This window comes from Trachurus trachurus, assembly GCF_905171665.1.
Source record: "Trachurus trachurus genome assembly, chromosome: 1".
NCBI classification, from domain to species: Eukaryota; Metazoa; Chordata; class Actinopteri; order Carangiformes; family Carangidae; genus Trachurus; species Trachurus trachurus.
In genome coordinates, this window is record NC_139891.1 from 3,446,588 (window position 1) to 3,469,766 (window position 23,179).

Here is a 23,179-nt window from a genome sequence, read left to right on the forward strand (position 1 = left end):
AGTGGCAGCCCCAGAGCAACACTGCAGGAGTGGCTGAAACAGCTTTGGCTGTTACTCTGACTTTTTCAATTTTCTTTATTTTATTTTTTTTACTTCAACCACTTTCTGTCACAAATGCCAACTGTGGTTTAGGACAGTTCAAAACTGAGCGACATGTAGATGTTTTAGGAAGAGCATTCACCTGACTTCCAAATAAATCACTGTCCTACATTTTCCATGATGGATTCTTTGGATAGATACCTGATATGGAACTATGTAAGTCCGGTCGCTTCTCCTCTGTGTTGCTAACCCTCGTCCTGACCAAGTGCATTTGTTTTCAACGAAAATCAATCCATGGTGCAGTGGATAACGTTATAGTATATCATATTCCCGTTACGATGTGTATATTCTTATCTCTCATACTGTAATCAAGAGATTACGTTTGTGTCGCGGTGCCGCAGAACAGGAGATCAGGAGGTTTTGATCTTACATGGTTGGTTTTCAGCTAAGAGACGCTAGGTGGAGGGCAGAGAGCCTCCATTCTCCCTGGAACAAGTTACAAGTCACATTTACTCTGAAGCTGTTTAATTAGGTAAAATGTAGCCTAGTTAAGCTAAAAACCCTGCATTGTTCCTCTTTAAGAGTCTTCCGAACACCACAACCCCTGCCTGATGACATCATCAGAGTTGCTTTCTAACAAGTGTACTGCTGATACAAAACCAGTAAAGGCATCTCAACTGGTGCAGCACTAAAGTGTGAGGATGTAACAGCAGCAGATGTAGGTCTGCAACAGCAGATGTAACCGTAAATCAGCGTTTAAATGGTCATGCAGAGGCAACAATTAGGGAATTGAAATCAAAATCTCAGGAACTGAATGAGTTTTGCTAAAATTCCAACTGTACACCAGCAAGTTAATCCAAGACAGCAACCGCCACGAGAGTTAGCTCGCACGCCACTGCGGTAATAATGCTTAGCTAATGCCCTCATGGTAATAACCAACGCACTGCTGCTCATTAGTCGTGACAACTGTTTTGGTTCAACATGATTCATCTCTGCATAAAGCCTCACTGGCAAGGATATTGTTTTGAGTGTTGCTACTGCAGCAAAAACATTACATAATATAACATATAAATAAGTTGGAATTACATAAGCAAGCACAGAGCAACTTTCTCTTGGATCAGCGGCTGGGGACTGAGAGCTGGCAGATGATCGAGGGAAACAGACAGAAAGAAGGGAATCAAAGCGATGATTCAGCAACTGAGTGAAAGCCAAGCAGAAAGCCATGTGGTTGCGAAGCTCACGATGACAAGGCAGAGAGAGGAGAGACTTTCAGGAGGAGAAGACCTGGCTTCACCTCCAGTGTGAGGTTTAAGTTGAGGGACTGAGGAACATGAGAGGACAAGAACACCAGAAAAATACAATGTGCCTCTGTTCACCTGCGCCACCGCTCCTCCTGTCATGTGGCTGACAGGTTGACACAGGCAGAGAGAGGTGTCAAGAGAATTAGCCCTGTGATGGAAAGGAAAAATAATTAGAGGGCTTATTTTAGGTTCCCTGCATTCCCTTACTGGTTTACAGATGCATCAATGTGGCTGGGGTTTATTGTTTTCTAGAAGCTTGTATCTATTTTTTTTCCTGCATCTTCAAAGCGATCACTGTATCTTATTGTCCTGACTGCAAAGAAAACCATAGAAAGTCTCTTAGCTATATAGACATTCTGTTTATTATCATCAAATGCCATGAAAAGACAAAAAACATAATTAATTGAGCTCATAACAAGTGTTGTTTAAGTACTACCAAGGCTGATAGCTCTTGTTCCTTAGTGCCACAGAGCTCTATTGTTGCCCAAAACTATTAAAATCTCATCAGTGAGTCACACTGTCACATGGGAGACATATTCCTAAACATGGGCACAGTAAACTGTAGTTTGAGTCGATCCCACATACATAATCCTACTGCTATAAATACTCAGTACACCATCGAATGGGTATTAATCCGCATGTGAAAATAGCCCCAACAAATTCACTGTTTACCATTAAGGCAGGTCTGGGAACAGAGGCCCAATTATTTATGAGCAGGCTGGTGGTAGAGGCAGGGAATGAAGTGAGCAGAATGGATGGCCAGAGGGGATCAGGGGCTGAGAGACCGCGAATGAGGACTGAGGCATGGCAGCAGGAAGTCAGGGGGTCAAGAGGTCAGGATGGAGGCTGGAGCTGGATCCAGAGGAGGAGAGGAAGAGTGGATCCAGAAAAGGGATCCAAGCTGGAGAACTGCTCAATAACTATCAGCTGGAGGATGACTGACGGTACAACAGAGTATGATCTGGCAGTGTGCTGCTGAGGTTGGAACCAGGTTTGCATGGCAGTGTGGGACCATAATGATGATGATAAGGAGTAGGAGCAGCTTGTGACCTCCTGCACACCTGTTTTCACTCCTGCCATTAGAGAGACAAACCTTTACCGATGCCCCAAAAATGAGCATCTGTATTTATAATAGACAAGTCATGACATTATTGAAAAAAAAACCCCCTTTGTAACATTCCTTGTGTATTGCATCGATGCGAGTCAGTTGGAGGATCCCGAGGCCAGATGCATAAATGATGCATAGCCTAGGCCCTACAACAAAAAAACATGTGTAAAGATTTATAAAGAGAAAACATAGGCTACATGCGCCTGGCTTTATAATTCTGTCAAAAACAAACGTAGGCATGTTTCTGTTATTGCGTGTACGCACAGCAGGAATTGGACAGGACACAAACAATGGAGGAAGTACCGTAAATTCTCAAATAGAAGGCCGGGCTTTTATTTGCTTCAAAGTTCAAATTTTGAAAGCAAAGATGGGAAAATACCGCCAAATAGCTCTATTCTTACTGTTTAAAAGAGTAAGAATAAGAGCACGCATTCATTTAGAAGTTTAATCGGCATCAATTAAATAATTGCGTGCTCTGACTCTGGCGCTTTCCTTGGGTCAGGTGGAGTACTCAACGGTCTGACAGACGTGTCGGGTCGGGCTGAAAACATATATAAAGCGGGGAAGGTCAGACCAAGGGCTTCCTTTTTTTGGCCACATTCGGGCTGAGAATTAAGCTAATGCTCGTGAGTCCGGTCACGCTATGAAATAATAATGTAATATATTACGAGACGGAGTTGTGTGTCAGACAGTTGAGGCAAATGCGTAGCCGGAACTACATTCCAGACACGGCTGCTAGGCGGAGTGATTTCAAAAGCGCAAGTAGTTCCTAGGATTTGCTTCATGTTTGTCAGGTTTTGCAGGGGATTGGACCCAGAACGCAGGTTTGGTGACACAAAAGAGTTTAATTTACTCACAAGACTAGCAGGGGGAAACACTGACACATGGGGCAGGACATGGGAAGAAACAACGACGATCAGACTGAGGCTAAATACAACAGAACTAATCAAACCAACAAGCAACAGGTGAGGAGACAGGAGAGAAAGCTGATTGGTGGAGACGCACAAGGAGCAGGGCAGGGCTGACGAGGTGAAACACAGGACAGGTGTGCAAGGAGAGTGTGGAGGGAAAACACAGGAAGTAACACTAGAACAAAACGCACAAGAACTGAACTACAAAATAAAACAGGAACTGAAGAAAACAAGAGAACAGAACAGAAAACCGCTATAATTTTTACATTAAAATTTATACCGTGATATAGGCTACCGTTACCGTGAAGGGATTTGATTTATACCGTGATATGAATTTTAGGTTATACCACCCAGCCCTACCATAACCAAAACATCCAAAGGAGCACACTGCCCTCTCTCTCTCTCTCACACACACACACACACACAGCCTCTCTTTCACGCACGCATGCAGCCATTGCGCATCACTGAAACAACTAAAGCTACTAGACCACACAGCCAGATGCAGCATAATTTCAGACAGGACGAAATCCCACTCAGCTTTAAGTGTTAGGCCTACAATGCCACTGCGGGCAAAATACATTAAAAGAAGGCTTACCTTTAGAAGAGAGTGTGGCGCTAAGTTAAACCTCGTCTTTCCACTGGGTTGTTTTCGGGTCCAGTCCCTCTCAAAGGCCAGCTGAGGCACCTGGACCTTACTTTTATGAAGCATTGATAGCATTGCACTGTGGTCCGAAAACACCCAAAACGGATCTTTTCTGAAACGATGATGTCATACCCCCACCGCTCTACCTGTACCGATACACACCGCTGTGTAGCCTACAGCTACAGTCTATGGACGTAACTTAACAGCTGATTACTGTCGGTCCCTCGGACACTGCAGCTGAATCTCGCCCGTTAAATCATTATCGATCGTCATATTTGCACTGACACGACTCCCAGTCAACATTTAATCTATAATGTCTGGAGCATGGATGTATTATATTATATTCTTAAATAGATCCATGGTCTGGACGGAAAATGACAGAAAATATTCGGTTAACGCGACCCCTGCTCCTACTACTCTTACTTTCACCAAGTAAAGGAGACACTACTTCCATTCTGGATGTAGGATGTTGGCATTGGAAAACGACGGAGTATGAAGTGGAATTTAATCTATTACGAGATGAAGTGAAGGGCGGCAGCTCATCAGAGATAAAAGAGGAGGCCGCCAGGAGAAATGCAAAGAGAGGACAGGGTCGGCCGATGTAGCTACATGGAAAACTCTTCACCAATACAGAACATCCTTCAAGGACTCCTGAGCAATACTTTGGGGGATTGTGAATTGCTGCTAGCACTCACGATAATACTTATAATATCCACCTCCACTTGAGCACACTGTCCCTAATGTATAAATGAGTGCGTCTTCTTTCAAGTAGTTCTGCCAATCTTCTGTGTAGCTCTGTATGACGTGATTTCTGTTTAATCTCCAGCCAGCTGAAAAGCACCGGGAGGCTCAGGTATAGCGTGGATGCTCCAGGAGGGAGACACAGGCGGACAGACAGTTAATATTTCATGTCTGTGGAGATTTTCAGCGCACAAAGAACTGGGGACCACATGAAACAGTGTTTGATGGTCAAACCAAGTGGTAAGAAGTCAGCTGGATGAAACCCTCAGGATAAAAAGGACTGAAAGCACTTTATCTCTTCTTTCTGTTGGAAGTCATTCATCTGAGAGAATTGGGGATCGTTTTGGACCACAGAGAAAAGTAAAGCGTAAATCCCCATGATTCTCTGTGCCAAGAACCAGTAAGCCTCCTTAGATGCTCACCAAAATATGAAGGGTATATTTGTTTATGCTTCATATAAAACATAAATATAATGTATGTAAAATGCAAAGCAAGCCCCAAACATGTAAACCCCATCTACAGCACAATATAAGAGACCTGGGTTTTGCTCTGCAAGAGAGAACTTAACTCAGACTTGCCTCTGCTTGGAGACCTGACTCGACTGTACTTAGACTTGGTAGCAAAACACCAAGCTTCATGTTTTGATAAAGTAAAGTCTTGGAACACGGCCATCCTGACCTACATATCTGACACAGCTTAAATAATAAATCATTGGGCTGTCTGTCTTGAAATAGCTTAGTTATACTACTGAAAGGAAAATATTCAAAAACCAGGAGATTTGATGGCCTTAACAGGTATTTCATTTTTATAAAGTGCATAGACAAGGTGTTCAGTGGCTTGGGCCTCGGCTCAGGTAGTCTCAGGTGATCAGACATCACCTTGGATTCGTCTTGAATGATTGGGATGTGACTTAAACTCATCTTAATGAACATGAGATGACTTCAATGATCTTAAATTACTCCCCAACCTGACTAGAGCATCTTTGACTGAAACTGTCTGTCTTAAAACAAATTGTTGACTTGATTTGGGGCTGCTTTGAATTGCTTTATACTCATGTTGACTGATGTGGGACTTGACTTGAAGTGATATTATATGAATTTAGATTTGACTGTAACACGGCTTGAACTAAGCCTTAATTTGGTGCTAAATCATACTAATGTGTCATGATGTGTTTTTAATGAAGGATTTGTATCTTCATTGACAACAAAAATGGAAGTAAACTTAACTCAGACAACGACAAAGGAGAGTGGCTAAACAAATCCTGATCTGTGGCATTGTTTAGCAGACATCCCATACTGTATACAGAGGCTAGTCCTCGCCGCAGCAGCCCCGGTTTGATACCATCGGTGGCCCTTTGCTGCATGTCATTCCCCCTCTCTGTCTCCCCATTTCCCTTCTCTTTACAGCGGTCCTATCAATTAAAGGCCTACAAGCCCAAAAAAAATATACTAAAAAATAAAATCTTTTGATCTAGAAAGCCAATGGACTCCAAGTGAGACTTGTTGTGTACGAACTGAAGAAGCCTTGGATAAGAGGCAAAGCTTCTTCCCAGACAAATACAAGTCCAGTTGCCTACGGTTCAATTTGCCCAGAAAAGAATGATGACCTGGATGAATGAGAATATCCATAGACAAGGGGGGATCTTAAATGTATTTTTGAACCAAGGTGCCAACAGTGCTGGTTAGAGTTCAGTTTCCACGGAAAATGCACAAACTGGAATGTTCACAATTTTAAGCCAAGTGAGAAAATCAGGATGCAGATAGTCATCAATAGCCATCATAGCTAACAATCAGCATCTGAGTGCACAGTGACAGTTTTGGAACATAGGGCTGTTGAAGTTTTCTCACTACACCAGTGAGTCTAGTGTATACACAGCGGACTACAGTACTGATGAGTGTACTGACTGGCATATCTGTTTTGAGGCACGGTTTGTGGCTTGAGGGTCTTCGGGGTATAATGTACTGATGTAGCTATGTTCATGCACAAAGAAAGTAAATTGCAACACTGATTACAAAATACCTTCAGTAATTCACTGTTGTGAAGGATTCTTTGTCAGCTGCTGTGATTGCTTTTTTCTTCAAACACAGAATAGAATTCTTCAGCTGGCTGCTGACGCCTCTGCAGACTCAGGAACATGTTGACTCCCGTCAGAAGAGAACTGGAAACTTTGCTCTTTTCTTTACAGACTTGTTAACAATGTCACCGCTCGGCCGAAACGTCTCAAGGGCAGGACGATTGTTGGCATCTTCTAATTTGTCCTAGTGGTCAGGACATCAGGAGTTCAACTGATTTTTTTTTTTTTTAGCTTTTCTTTGATTCTTGTTTCAAGCTTTTACAGATACCTTGAATACAGACAGACACACCACACATGAGTAGAAGCACATAGATGATGATTAAGCAAGATTTCTTTGTACAGTATAAGTCTATATTTTGTTTTTTTTAAGAAAATCCTATAGACTCTACCTTAAAGGGATAGTTCAACATTTTGGCAAATTGGCCCACTTTTGACCTGACGAAGAGCGCAATGCTCGAAACGTTTTTATGTAGTCCTCCAATAAAAATTTTATTGTAAACTTTGGGAGCATCTACAGTGTGGCGAGTCCCCTTCTTCTTTTCGTTGTTGTTCACCTCCCTGGACTCAGCACCTGATGACACTCAAAATCAAATCAAATACACAATCCAACCACTCCAAAACGCTTGTGACCTGCACATTCACCACGCTATGAGATAATAACAGAACAATACGAGACAGAGTTGTTTTCGAGGTAAATTCATGCAAAACCGCTGATGCACGTTCCCGTCGAGGGCAGTTTTTCGGCAAGCAGTCTCTGCATTTACCTCGAAAACAACTCTGTCTCGTAACGTTCCGTTATTATCTCATAGCGTGGTGAATGTGCAGGTCACAACTTGTCCACCAGAGCCCTTTGGAGTTGTTGGATTGTGTATTTGATGAGTTTAATGAGGGAAACCAAGAAATCCAATTAGCCTCCGTAGTGTAGCGCTGAGCTGCTCTCGGCTCTGCTCTGCCGTTCTGAAAACAACTTGCACCGACAATTAAAGGTAATGAACCTACTCCTAAGACTATAGGTATTATGGCAATGGGCTAATTTGCCAAAATGTTGAACTATCCCTTTTTTAAGCATATAATCTAATGAGGAGTTGCTGCTTCCTCATGAAAACAGCAATGATCTTTTAAAAATTATGTTTAGGCTTTGGAAGACTTAAAATTGTTTTAAACTGCCGACCACAAAACCTGCTAATATAATTAACAACAAAGTTGATAAATGTTATGCCATATATATATTATTATATTTTATATTTTATAATCATTATATTTTGACAAATATCTTTGTTTTTACACTCCAGTTTAAATTCAGCTATTAATCCAGTCTATTTTATAGTACATTATATAGATCCAGCGCACAGACTTGCAATAGAAATTATCAGCTGCTAAAGCGAAAAAAAACAAACAAAAACATTTCACCACCAGATGAAACATGGAGAAGAAGACAAGAGGATAAAAGGGGTCAGAGTTGATGGTGAGCCAGAACAAGCCAGGTTTTCTCCAAGAGGAGCAGGAGAGAGAAGGGAGGAGACAAATGCTGCTGAGAGAACAGTGGCAGAACTGTCAGAGCAGGACAGCAGGATCGCTGCCCTCTGTCAGAGTCTTCAGGCTCTAAATAACCAAAAAGCAAAAGATGTCCACCCAAGTTTCAACTGCTCTGGGCCTCTGAAACTCAGTGAGTGAGAGGGGGGGTTGGAAGAGAAGATGGAGGGATTGCAGATGGGAAAACTGTGGAGCAAACAGAGCAGGAAGCTGTCACATTCTTTCCCTGAGTCTTCACAGCACAGACAGAGGTACATTATTAAAGCAGAGACCTGACTCAAAAGTCTAATGAAGAGGTAATGTATGATGATGTAAAACCCTGTCGCATTAATGCAGTCCAATGACTAGCTTTTTATCACTTTTGAATAATGCTGAAGTGCAGCTGAAAACGAAGGGAGGTGGAGATAGGAACTTGACATTGACATTGTCGAAAGTTTTTTTCTTTAAATCAAAAAGAAAATGAGTTATGGCGATTCAACTTCCACATATAAATTATGGATTTTTTCCCCATGGAATTGTAAAAAATCTACATAGCGATGAAGACTCAGGATTGCCTGGTGTTGCTGAAAATCATAATATGGATTTTCTACCAGTGTTTACATATAGTGCTGATTTAAACTTTGTATTTTACAGCATTACATTCAGACCTGGATTTATTCACCTGTAAATGTGTCGTGTGGCAGTGGGAACTTTAACAAAAGATATTTAAAGCATTTAAGTAAGCGATCCGGTGGTTTTGGCTAACTTCCTGTTGGAGTTAGCAGTCCCCGCCCTCGTCCCTACCTCACCACATTCACGCGCATCCCTTGGCTGCACACACAGAGAGGACCGCCCCTTTATGCCGTTCTCTCTCCTCATTGGATAAAGGTTGTAGGATACAAGGAAAGTTTTCTCCTCGGCTTACAGCAGAGCAGAGTGACTGACAGACCCGTGTTTCAGACCAAACACTCTATAGAAGTGATTGCCGTCGGAAGATACAACTATTTAAGACTTATATTAACACAAATATTCCGCTTACTTCTGCTTTAAAGTGTTTGACTGTAATAATGAGCATTTAAGGTGCTACAAACTGTTAGACTGTCAACAGCCTGGTTAGAGTACTAGAGTTGGCACTTGATCAGTCAGCGAGCATCTTCCATGGTTTTGGCACACTGGTGCAGTGAACAGGAAATGACCTGCGCTCTTCCCTCACAATCTGTCCATACTGTACAGTGTTTTCCTACACTGTGTACATTACTCTGACGTGGGCTGGGCCTGCGGTCTCCCCTGACGATCCCCTGACCCCTACTGCTGATCAATACTGCCCCATCTGACCACTTCTATTCCTGGCCACCATCCCTGCAGAGTCAGCCCCCTACCCTCCTGCCCTTCTTTTCCGCTCGCCTCGCTGGGACCAGCCTGGCACAGAGCTGCCCTCTGCCAACTCTGACTCATTTAAAAGAGAGAGACGCTCGGTACTGGCCGCGCGTTAGAGGCGAGGCCTGTGGCTGTTTTTGTCGTTTGCTGTTCCCACCTGCGGCGGCATTGGGAGGAGGAGCCCACTGTATAATTCAACATAAAGTGCAAAGTCACAGATATTAACAGAACACATGATCAGGGACATTTATGATTTATTTACAAAGCTCTCAGTGTAAAAAGCTGAGTGACCCAAAATGTAATGAGAACAGTATATAAAAAGAGCCAGTCTGACCCATATCCAGTTTGAATATGGGGCGAGTGCATAAAAGACACACATTTAGTCTGATGGTGTCGTCCTGGCCCAGACTAAAACAGCTGTGCTTTTAAAAGCACATGAAAGTTACAGCACTTTTCTCTCTCTCAAACACTCTCAGGCACGCACACACGCACGCACACATGCCTGCAGATGAAAGGGCCGTAGGTGTCTCCTGTGGTTGCTGGTGTTCAGAGGTCTTCAGATCCTTTCTGGTACCATTTACAACCTGAAATAAGAGAAAAGGATACAAATAACAAACTTTTTAGTGAAATGAAAATAGTTCAACATCTTTTTCACTGAGTCGCCACTTTTCAAAGACAAAAAACCCCCCACATTGCAAAGCTTTAAAGTGCATTTAAGTCAGAGTCATTTGGCATTCAGCTGCTGTTCTCAGCTCAAATTGCTAATGATCCCCGGAGATACACGAGTCCAGCATGAGTGTTTATTTCTCAGGCATCTCACAGTCACTCCTCACACCAACAACACTCTTTTCTCAGGTTATTTTTGTAGCGTCCTGCGCTTCCTCTTAGCAAAGAGAGGGGCTACTACTCCTCTGAGACTGTCACACCTCTGTTGTACAAAATTGCAACTTCAACTGCAACACAGCAGCAAAGTTGAAATGATGTCTTTACAGTTATGGTTTGATAATGAGGCAATGAGATCATAGGCAGTAGGAACCACTTTGTTATGTGCAGGTTTAACATGTTCTATCTATCTACTCTATCTATCTACTCTATCTATCTACTCTATCTATCTATCTATCTATCTATCTATCTATCTATCTATCTATCTATCTATCTATCTATCTATCTATCTATCTATCTATCTATCTATCTATCTATCTATCTATCTCCTCTATCTTCACTACAGTCTATTCCTCTTTCAGCTGCATTTGTAACTATGTATGTGTCTTGTACTGTACATGAGGTCAAAATGATAATTACATAATTACAACATAAACATATATTTATGATACACATATTAGCCCAATCTATTATTTGTAAAAGCAAAAGTAAAAAAAAGGAAAGATATAATGCACCACATAAAACACTATAAAAATTATTATACCTGCTGTAATTACATTGAGAGATCACTCATTATGTGGCTGACATCCAGCCAGGATGACATAATTGTGTTTAAATAAGTTTTATTCTCCTGTCCTTCGTCCTGCACATTATCTTTATGACATGCATAAAGCGCAAAGTTTGATTTAGTGTGGCTCTGACTCATCACTGTGGTAAACCTGCATTCTCCTTCTTACAAAAAAAGGGTAACGTCGTGAGGACATTCAGGAACAGCATGTATTATCCTTACGCAAGGTCAGCCTGAAATATTATTCTCTTCGTGCAAGAATGATCTTTCAATAAGCTTATTGTCATCAAACCCCGATCGGAACATCTCTGCTCTTATAGAATTTCTTTACAATCTCCTGCAGGTTGAGATTCATTCTGTCAAACTCCCACATATCAGCAGACATACCAGAGACCAAACTTATCAGAAGCAGAGGTTAACATGTTTTATTTGTTTATGCTGTTTGCTGGCTTGTGGGTGACTCAGTGGTACTGTTGTGCTAATGCTAATTCCCTTTCTGTGCACTGGTAGGTTTTCAGGTGTGTTTTGTACCAGCAGCTGACAGGATCGGTTCCTCAGCTGTGTGACATGTGAAAACTTGGCTGTCATTGGTTCACAGTGATTTCCTGCTCCGTGACTCCAGCAGTAGGAAACGGTGGATGTGAAACTGAAGAGGCGGTTTAACTTACAGGTGAGTTTACACTCTGGGGCTCCATCACACTGCACTGCACACATTAGACTATCATGCCACAGCTATTTCTGTGCTGTAACAGCAAAAAAAAAAACTGGAGCCTAACAGAGAGGCCCATTAGCAGCCTCCATCGTTATTTTCCTCCTCACCCTGCCCCCTTCCCCCCGCAGTCCAGTTAGTTTGGGTCCTACAGCAACACGACATGGAGCAATTTGCTCTGAATATCCACCCAGGACATTTTCAGTGCATTACAGAGGCAATCAGCATCAGCAAATAAACCGGGGGAGAGTGTCACTGAGCAACAGAGCAGCGGAGAGAGAGTAGAGTCAGAGGCCCAGGCGAGAACGACGGATAAAGAAAAAGAAAAGAGAGAGAGAGAGAGAGCCAGATGGAGAATGAGATGGAGAGCTGTTATCATGTTACAGGCGGGCCACCGAGCCGGTCAAGGTGCTGAATGGGCAATAAGAGGACAGCATAATGGGGTTGTAACAGCAAGAGAGAGGACATTCCATAAGGCTGACCCAGGGTCAGTGCTGGAGGAAAGAAGATGAGGCCGCCCCACTGTGTCAACAGCGGGGGGGGGGCTCCCAGTGGACCTGATGTTAATATACTGCAGCACATATTAGATATTAGATGCACGGCCAGTGATTATGAAGAGCTGTGATTAGTTCTGTTGGTGGGGTTTAATGTGCATGTGTGTTTGATGACTGAAGGAACTGTATAGTTTTGTGCAGAATCATCTTTGCAGGTGGACATCTACTAAACACACCACCACACACGCACAGTGTAAAGCAGCAGGGCTTGTTTCTCCTGTTTTGTTACAAGCAGAGAAAAGCATTATGCTCCAAACACATATTTCTACTTAGCACTGTTTACTCCACCTACTGTAAGTACTATCAGTTGCAGGATTAAAGGATAATTCCAGTTTACTGCATCCCTGAGTATTATTTTTCTTGTTTTTGACGATCATTTGTATCACAAAATGTACTCACCAAGGACAGTGAGAGCTTTGGAAAGTGGAAATCAGATGGAGTCAAAGTAATTTTATTGAAACACATTTAAAAAGCAGTGGCAATGGATTTAAAATATTACTGGAAGCCTCACATGAAACATGCAGACTTAAAGGATAATTTCCGTTTTTTACAACCTGGACCTTATTTCTAGCATAAAATACAATCATTTTACTCACCCAGAAACTTTGGTGTCATTTGGAGTTGTTTTGACGAAATTAGCCCCAGTGGAGCGGCGCGTATATCCGTATAATGCGAGAGCACGGGGCACGCAATGCAGCCTCTAAATAACACATTATCCGCCGCAAAACTCGTTCATTTCGCCAATATTTTGTTATGATACACTAGTGATATTCCCCTCCGAGCCCATGGTGGCATGTTATCAACATGCTGCGCCTGTAGGTTGACTACTGACCTCCGACCTGGATGATGTCATCTCCGACCGGTGCCCGGCGCGGCTAACTTGCTACGGCTAATGCTATGGTTCGTTTCTGCGTGTTTCTGACTTGTCAGAACAAAATGAGCAGCTGGATGAAGTTCAGCTTCCACAGGCTTCCTCTCCTCAACCTGGACTCACTAAAGCTCCGGCTAGTTGAGATAAAAATGGACCCAAATGCCGAAGCAGAATGATTATTATCAGAATGAGCCGGGCACCGGTCGGAGATGACATCATCCAGGTCAGAGGTCAGTAGTCAACCTACAGGCGCAGCATGTTGATAACATGCCACCACGGGCTCGGAGGGGAATATCACTAGTGTATCATAACAAAATATTGGCGAAATGAACGAGTTTTGCGGCGGATAATGTGTTATTTAGAGGCTGCATTGCGTGCCCCGTGCTCTCGCATTATACGGATATACGCGCCGCTCCACTGGGGCTAATTTCGTCAAAACAACTCCAAATGACACCAAAGTTTCTGGGTGAGTAAAATGATTGTATTTTATGCTAGAAATAAGGTCCAGGTTGTAAAAAACGGAAATTATCCTTTAACTTTAAAGATGCATTTCAGTTCTGGCTTACATAAAGCAGGTACTGGACCACATATCACTCCACATGATATACTGTTGATTGATTTTAGCTTGAGTTACTGTGGAAATTACACATAAAAGTATACTTCAGTCTTAATTGTTAAGAATTTTGTGATATTGTGGAAATTCAAATTGTACAAATAATGTATATGTATGTTAGTGACTACCAGGAAATACCCAGAAAATGTTCTATATAGAGAGAGGGTTATGATTTGAGGGGAAACTTCAATTTAAATATTTTTAGTGCTGGTACTCAAGAAATAGTTCTGTATGTCACTTTGTGCAGTGAACCTGCTGGCTAGTTTGAATGTGAATATAAAGCAAATTAAAACAGCATCCAGTTTTTTAAAATAAAGGTACAATTTTGATTTTGATTTTTGATTTTTAAATACAGGGTATTTGATTTCTTTCAGTTTTGTTCTTTACTGATTTGATGGGATAGAACACGGGTCATTAGTGTTGGCTCTCTGGGTTTAGTACAACTTGAGTCAAAGTCTGCTGACAGTTATGGTGGTTCCTTTATGTTTGAGGTTATGGTCAGTCAAATGAGATTAGACCACATTCACAGAGGCCTGATAAAGTTTAGCTGAGTTTATGAGACAAACTCTGTTTTATCCAAATTTTAACACTAACAGTTGTTCAGTAATTCGTGGTTCATAAAAAAACAATGTAATATTTCACTTTTTTTTGCAGGCCTTATTATACATTTAAACTTGCTTCACAGTTATAAAATAAAATGTGATTTTCTCTCCCTCCTTTTCTTCAACTAAGCAGTGAATGCATAATATAATACCAAAGCTGTGTTTTGCAGAGTAGCAACATTCTTGACTAGTGTTTGAATATTTCATGACATATATAAAGCAACCAACACTTAAGTATCACAATCTGCAGCTCATCGAGAGGCTGGTTCCAAAAGTGAGCCATGGACGTATCATGATGTCATGTTACAGGATTGTGAAGAGCGGTTTTGAAATGCCAGTGCCTGACACCTCCAGGAGGACGTGTGGGGCGGAGACGTTGGTGCAGCTTGTGACACACCTATCACTCAAAGTGGCCACGCCCTCAATTATGCAGAACTTTAACCCTTAATAAAGTTTCATCAGGTGAGTTATATACGGGATAATGTAGAGTGAGGAATAAATATTGGATGAAACCCCTTCAGGATGAATGGGACAGGATGACAATTTTATTGGTGGCTTCCCTAGCAATGGTGTGTCATAGAGGGATTATCAGTTGCCTGCAGAAAGAGAGCAGCAAGAGCCGCGATCATGTCTTATTGGGTTGTTAGTTGCACTATTCGCTTTGATAAAAATAAAATAACGTGCAAATTTTACAGAATATCGTCAATTCACACCCATTTCAAGGCAAACGAAAGAGAAAAAATAGTACATTGGCGATTAATTTTGATCAATATAATGTGTTAGACACGTTGGTTTGAATGGTGATAAAGCTAGATATGCCCACAGGCACAGCTGTAGAACTGCAGTTATTAAGTTGTGAAAAGTTTATTACAATAACGACAGTGACTGAAGACGAGGCCACATACTAATGGAAAGCAAGCTAAGATTAATTAACGTTAAGCTATATTGTTTTAAATTACATACTCAGCCAGTCAGTCAGGATGCAGTTGTTCCAGACTTTAGACAGGTCCGTCCTCTTCCCTTGTCTCTGACCGGGCAGCACCTCAGTCCTCACAGCCTCATAGTTTTGTAATCGTGTAAGACTCAAGACTCAAGACTCAAGAGTGTTTTCCTGAACATGATTGTCTGTTAAATAGCTGTAGGTAGGTTGGGATGCACATTGTTGTTTTTTACCGATGATCTGTGGCTTGGGCCGTGGCCGAGTTGCCGTTGCTGTGGCACAAACTCGATCCTCCATCCTGACGTTTTTTTTTCTTTTTTTTCTGCCGTTATAAAACCAACAGTCTATGTATAAAACACACACTTTTATCAGTAGGTGATAAAAGGTTGTAGTTCGCTGACAACATCATAGCTAACACCGCATCTGACATGTTGGTGAACAAATAATCCCTCTATACAGAAATAACAGACTGTAGAATACAGCGATTGACAATCAGAATGCAGCATTCAATAGAACCGTGTAATAAATAGATATAAAAATCCCTTTACAGTTGTCTTGATGGACGAAATTAGCTGTAGAGAATAACAGAAATTGTCTTTTTGAGCAGGCTGTAGATATTTTTAGTTTCTGCTGTATATTTGGATATTTTAACATGGCAGGCTATGGAGACTGACTCACTGGAACCAGTGGACAAACTGCAGTTTTTTCCTATTTCGGAGTTTGCTGCCGTCATGTTGAAGGCAGAAGAACTTCTGAGATTCAAAACATCTCTTCAGAAACCTATGGGTGAAGTCATGAACCCCATGTGTATCTTTAGTATGAGTCTTTACTGTGAGGTGAAGTGTCTCAAACATGCCATATTGCCTATTATTGTATACTTTTAAAAATGAGGAGCAGACAATGTCAGATTAAGACAGTGGAAAGTGACCAAATCCCTTTTCATATTCTTATTTTCCCACTATCCCATCTGACCTCTCTTAAAGGTGTACAGAAATGGCCGTTTGTCCTGTTTGTCGCGCCGAGTTGTCACGAGCTGCAACACGAGTTTACCCGAGTGAGGAAAACGAATTTGATTGGTCGTTGTCGAGCGGGCGGGATATTCAAAGCTTGGGGTGAGCCCGAGCTCCGTGTGTGTGTGCGTGTCTCAGACGTTTGAATGACGGATGACGGATCCAATATCAGTGGCTGGTGAATCGTGTACAGGCTGACGTATAATCCGTGCGCCTGCATTATCCAATGCGAAAAAAAAAATACACACTTTCATCCCGGATTTACTCAAAAATAGAATTTTGCACAAAGTTTGGCCTACAACGTCTGAAAGATGAGTTATCACATTAATTTTATGACCCAAAGTGGGCTCAAATTCAATTTTCTTTTCTGTACACCTTTAATACACCTCCTTCAGTAAAAAATACCCAGACTGTCGAGTGTGGCCCCGTTCTTCTTACACACACGCTCAGGGCAACACGTTCTGACGCTGTGTGTGTGTTTCTGCTAAAAGGTTAATGTTGATAAAAGACACATGATGAGAGCTGGTTTGTGCAGCAGCACCTGTTTAAAGTGCACAGTGAAGCTTTGATGGGTATGAGTCAGGCAATTAGAGTTGGGGAGTGTTACTCTAATAGGCCATTAAGCATACTATCTAAGACTGGATGATGCATGGGGGGCACATTACAGGCTTCCACATACAATCATCAACAAGGAACACTTTAACTTAAATAAATAGATCCAAGGATTATACATATACAAACTTAACATTTCCAAATGTTAGTTCCACTGAGTTTTTCTTTAAAGGGATATTTCAACATTTTGACAAATGCCTGCTCAGCTAACGCAACAGAGGCTCATAGTATTTCTACATTTCTCTCAAGCTGTTTTTAGATTGGCGGAGCAGAGACGTGAGCTGCACAGTATTTCCATGTTTCCCTCATCAAACTATAAATACACAATCCAACAACTCCAAAACACTCTTGTGGAGAAGTTGTGACCTCCACATTCACCACACTATGAGAAAATAACGTATAATTATGTAACATTATGGCACATGAAGCAAATACTCTGAACTATAGCATAGCGTGGTGAATGTGCAGGTCACAACCTGTCCATGAGAGTGTTTTGGAGTTTTTGGATTGTGTATTTGATGAGTTTGATGGGGGACAGGCGAAAATACCACGGGCCGCGCCCATCTAAAAACAGCTTGCACCAATAATTAACCTACTCGTAAGACTATAGGGATTATGGCAACAGGTGAACTTGCCAAAATGTTGAAATATCTCTTTAAAGCAGATATCAGCTTCACGGCCGTTTCGGCTAATGCTGCGTTCAAGGCAGGCTTTTGAAACCGTAAGTTACAGCTTCAAGTCACAACTACGACTTGGTAGCGTTCCAGGTAACCCGTAGCTCGTGTTTTTACCATCCTGTTGTCTGTGAAAGTTCCCTATAACGGCCACTCGTAACTTCCGACCCGTGAACTCGTACCAGATCGAACTGGTATGACTTCACAGGAAGGAAAACAACAAAGTACGAGTTTCTTTGAACGCACCATGAGTTAGCAGCCCCCGCCCTTGTCAGGCATCAATTGGTCCTCGTGCTACGTCACCACATTCACGCGCATCCCTTGGCTGCACACACAGCCCTTCATGCCGTTCTCTCTCCTCATTGGATAACACTTGTATCCCAGAAGAAATGTTTTCTCCTCGGGTTACAGCAGAGCAGAGTGACGGAGAGACTCGTGTTCCGGTCGAAACACTCTATGTAAGTGATTGCTGACGGAAAATATGACTAATTAGGACTTATATTAACAAAAACATTTCACTGATATCTCCTTTAAGTTCTGATATAGTAGGATAAAATGACTGATGATGTGTGTCATCAGCCAGCATCCTCAGGTTTCTGCTCTGCTGTCACACCCCACGACCTGTGCTGAGCAACACTGTGGTGTTCTTCAAAAAGGAAAGACGATTATAAGTCCAGAAACACTGATGAAACTTCTGGAATGAAATAGTAAACAAGTGATTGAAATAATACCAAACAGCTGGGCTAAGGTATCCTGTAATGTGACAAACACTTTTAATGTGATCGTCTTCAACCTGCAGCTTTGATTTGGTTAATTAATTAGCAATAAAAATCTAAGAGCATTAGAACATGTACGGTGGCCCTGACAGCTCAAATTGTACACTGCAATTTAAGAAAACACAGGCAAATACGCAAATGTGCTGTGAATTCAGAATATATCTTCATTTGACAAAACAGGCTCCAAATTTACACTACAAAACAAAACGGAGAAGCTGCAGAAGCTGCAAGGATCACAGACAACAACGGTGTTTCCAAGGGATTCAAAAATGATGAACCGGCTGGGATGTATTTTAACACATCTATGCATACTCACTGTTCAGTGCTTTTAACTTCAAACGTCACACAGCAGCACTGAACAACAAGCACATCCCAGCTGGGTTCATGACTTTCCTGTGCCTCCTGATAACACTTGTGCTGCTGTCTCTGTGCTAACTGCAGCAGGGTTGGTTGTGTTGTTGTTGGGTATTTGCAGCACATGTGTTGTCTAATCAATGAAGATATTTTCTGTACTTGTTTGTCTCTTCTGTTTGTATGTGTCTGCGGGCCAGTGTATCTATGGCAACAAAATGTTCTCGGTCTAATACATTTTTAAAAAGCCACCGAGTCTGAAGGTGATTTGAACAGATATGATTTTGTGATATGAGTTTGTCATAAAATTTGGTTGGGCCATAGAATTTGTAAAAAATAAATGATAACACTTTACACACTATTAAGCATTAGTTAAGCATGAAATACTGAATTCATCATTTATAACACATGAATACTCATTAGTATGTAGTTTATAAACGCAGTTTAACATGTTTTACTCATCATTGATAAGCACTAACTGTATTTATAAACTACATACTAATGAGTATTCATGTGTTATAAATGAAGAATTCAGTAATTATTAATGCTTAACTAATGCTTACAGTAATAGTGTATACTTATAATAAAGTGTTACCAAAAAAATAGTTAAAGTATCACCAAATATATAAAAAGGTTTCAAACATTTGAAAAAAACAAACACTGGTTCTCCCTTTTGGAACGCTGGGGGTGTGTCCACTGAAACTACAGTGCTGGTAACAGCTCCACATCCCCGTCAGTTATCATACAAAAACAAAATATGACTTCACCCTGCAACAATATCTTGCAAAATACAGCCCAACATGTATGAGCCACCAGAGCCGGAGCCAGAGGAGAAGCAGCATCCTCATTCCTCTCTGCAACAGACTGGTTTTTCAGGGTGCAGGCCTAGCAGCAGGTGGAAAGTCTGGGAGGGAGATGGTTGGTTCTGCTCTGTTCCTCAGACCGTTATCAGTGAATCCCAGTTGTTTCTGAAGCTGTTTCAAAACTGCTCTGCTGAAAAATGGTGACTACAGAGGCAGCTTTTGGCGGTGAGCTTCACTTCCATTTCATTGTGCAATTTGACGTCAATCTTGGCTGTCCTGCTGTCTTCCTAAAAACTCACTGGAACATGACGCATTCTTCCCTTAAAGCAGAAGTAAGCGATCCGGTGGTTTTGGCTAACTTCTTGTCAGCCGATGGAGTTAGCAGTCCCCGCCCTCGTCCCTACGTCACCACCATTCACGCGCATCCCTTAGCTGCACACACAGCCCTTCATGCCGTTCTCTCTCCTCATTGGATAAAGCTTGTAGGATACAAGGAAAGTTTTCTCCTGGGCTTACAGCAGAGCAGAGTGACTGACAGACCCGTGTTTCAGACCAAACACTCTATAGAAGTGATTGCTGTCGGAAGATAGAACTATTTAAGACTTATATTAACACAAACATTCCGCTTACTTCTGCTTTAAGACTCTCTGTAGCAGTGCACACTCGCTGCTGGGATCATTCAGCACCACAAACTCCTGTGCCCGAGTGGACTCAGCTGCTGCTGCACCAGCACCAATACACCCTCAACACTTTCTGTACATGTCAACAGCCAGTATCCAAGTCTGATTGCTGCAGTGCTTCTTTATACGTGCTAACACCTGGACAATATACATAGTATGTCACTCCACTTTCCAACATGCAAACTCCACCCAGGAATTGAACCCAGAACGTTCTCCCTAAGAGGTGAGAGAGATGACCACTGCCCTCGTCTGATTATAAAACTGATAGATAGAAGTGATCTGAATGAGTTGTATTACTGCATTTCAGTTGGTTTTCCTGGTAAAAAAAAAACATTCATGGACTGCAGCTCATTTAGAGTTATCTGGATGAACTGGTAGTGGCTGCTTGCAGGGGCGTTTCTAGACACTCTGGAGGCCCCAGGCAAGAGGCACCTTGGAGCCCCCCTTCCAACCGCAGCCACAAACATTAACCGTTAATTTATAAAAAAAAAATTAAATTAAAATCTCAAACCAGTGATGATTTAATTTGACATATGCAACATGTTCTGTGTACACAACCATTGTTAGCATCATGTTATCATTGATATGGACCAATGCCAGCTGTCTCTGCGGGCCCCCTTCCAGCTCGGGGCCCTAGGTAATTGCTCGGGTTGCCTGCCCTGTTGCAATGCCTCTGGGTATTTACTGGGTTGTTGTTACTGTCAGTATTCAAAATTAAATTCATTCTGAGATTCCATTTCGGTATACCATGTAACAGACATGATTGTCGCTTCTACCCTCAATGTGCCTTAGACATACAGTATCTTAGAGCTTTTTACAACTCTGGTAGTAACATTTAGCATTTATGCACCTAAAACAGTGAAACTCCAGATCTGAAGCTTTAACAGACATTATTCAAATACTCCTGTGTCTCACAGTTTCACCAAAAGAGCTGTTTCAAAGGCTAAAAATAGTTCTGTCCAATGCTCTGTGTAAAGAGTTTGAGTTTCTCCCCTGTGGATACTTTCAGGCCATAAAAAGTAGGTTTGTATATATTTTTATTTATTCATATTTATGTCTTACTTTGAAGTCAGGTTCATTGAAATCATTGTTTTTTTTTTTTTTTTTTTAAACTCACTGCTCTCATAACTTGCTGTTAGCTGAGTGGTCCATGTGTATATATCATGTTGCTGATGCCTGTGTTCTATTTGAGTCTTTTTTGCCGTTGAATGAGCTTTGAACTGGAACTGCATAATGGTTTTACAATAACATTTCACATTAAAGGGCAGTGTTGAAGTTGACCATTACATTGAGGATTAGAGCGAACATCAAGTCTGCTTCAGTGGCCTGCCACAGTCAAAGTGTCTGACACACACACAATAATATAGACACACACCATGCAGAGAGAGGGAGGATCTGTGTGTCACTGAAAGCTACTGGGAAATATTCTACAGTACACTACATTCATGTTTTAATTGTTTTACAACACCTTGAAGGAAAATGTATTTTAAACGGATCAAATCTTTGTCCTAGAGCAGCTGTGCTCAAACTTAGGCCGTGCATCCCCTTTTACTTTCCGCCTTAGCTGACGCACCTCCAATGCTGAAAAAAAAGACTTATAGTCTATTTATCAGCTGGATTATGGGTACATTTTTACTTGAATTTTTATTTTTATTGAAACGTTTTTAATTCAGGTTTACAAATGATCTTTTTGAAATATACTATTTACACTGTGAAAACCCCATATGCACAAGTTATATACTTATTTATCAGTAAAATATAACACCACTGTAGTGTCGCCATTACCCTTTTCATGTCACGCACCCCCTAGCAGCAGCTTGCGCTTCACAGTTTGAGGATCCCTTTCTTAGAGCATGGATCTAGAGACGGCAATGTCAGTCAGTCCAGTCTGTGGAACACAATCTATACATGTCTGGACGGACTGGAATTAAACATTCAATGGATATTATTGGTTATTATGGCTTTTGTTGTGGAATTATGATGAGGATAAAACTGATTCATGTTGCTGCTTTACATCTATTTGTGTATTCCCCATGCGTTTCTGATGCGGTGAGTTTGTTGAGAGCTCAATTGACTGTTCAAAGTCATATTTTACCTGCAGTGGATTCAGGTCAGTGTGCTCCCAGATTAGAGAAGTAGCCGGGGGCACCGGCACAGTTTCCTCTGCAGCTGATCAGCACAATAATACAGTGTGTGCTTGGACTATAGGAATATAGTAGTTCAGCAGCTCTTTGATGGGAAGATGAAGCAGTGAAAATATTCAAAATGCACCAGCTTTTTTCTGTGGGCACTTTTTTAAAGTGACTCACACATTGTTTTTTGCTGACCCTGTCCACTGCAGCACATCACTCAGCATCTGTACCGCTGCTCCTGCTTTCCTAAGCTGGACTCATCCAAATCTACGTGTAAAACACTGACTATAGATTATTCCTCTTTCAGTTAAGCTCATGAATGAGCAGAGCTGAATGTCTGGCGTCCTTGAATGTGTATGTGTGTACCTACTTGCATGTATGTATGATGCCTTTGCACACCTTGAATGTTATTTGCACATTTGTCCTTGCTGTTGTCATCGACTCACTGTGTTTTTATTTATTTATTATGTGTTGTGCAGCATTTTCCCCCAAGCCAATGGAGACAAATAAAGAAACCTGACTTGACTTGAACTACCTCACACAAGCCCACGTCAAATACCTGAACTATCACTCAAAGGAAGTTAAAGAAAGTAGTCTCAGTGGTCTTCTCCCTGTCACTAACAGACAAAGTGATTACACCGCAGACCCTTTGCTGAACTCACCATTTTGTTGTACATATATAACTCTCTCAGTGAG

At 41.7% G+C, this 23,179-nt stretch overlaps 1 protein-coding gene across 1 annotated transcript in view; it reads right to left on the reverse strand.

Moving 5' to 3' along the window:
• Positions 1–9,943: 9,943 nt before the first annotated feature.
• Positions 9,944–23,179, reverse strand: part of LOC310993747 (endonuclease V-like) — a 92,174-nt gene continuing 78,938 nt past the window's right edge. The window contains exon 9 of the mRNA XM_083982205.1: positions 9,944–10,290. The gene's annotated coding sequence lies outside the window, so the exon portion shown is untranslated. The remainder of the gene's footprint in view (positions 10,291–23,179) is intronic.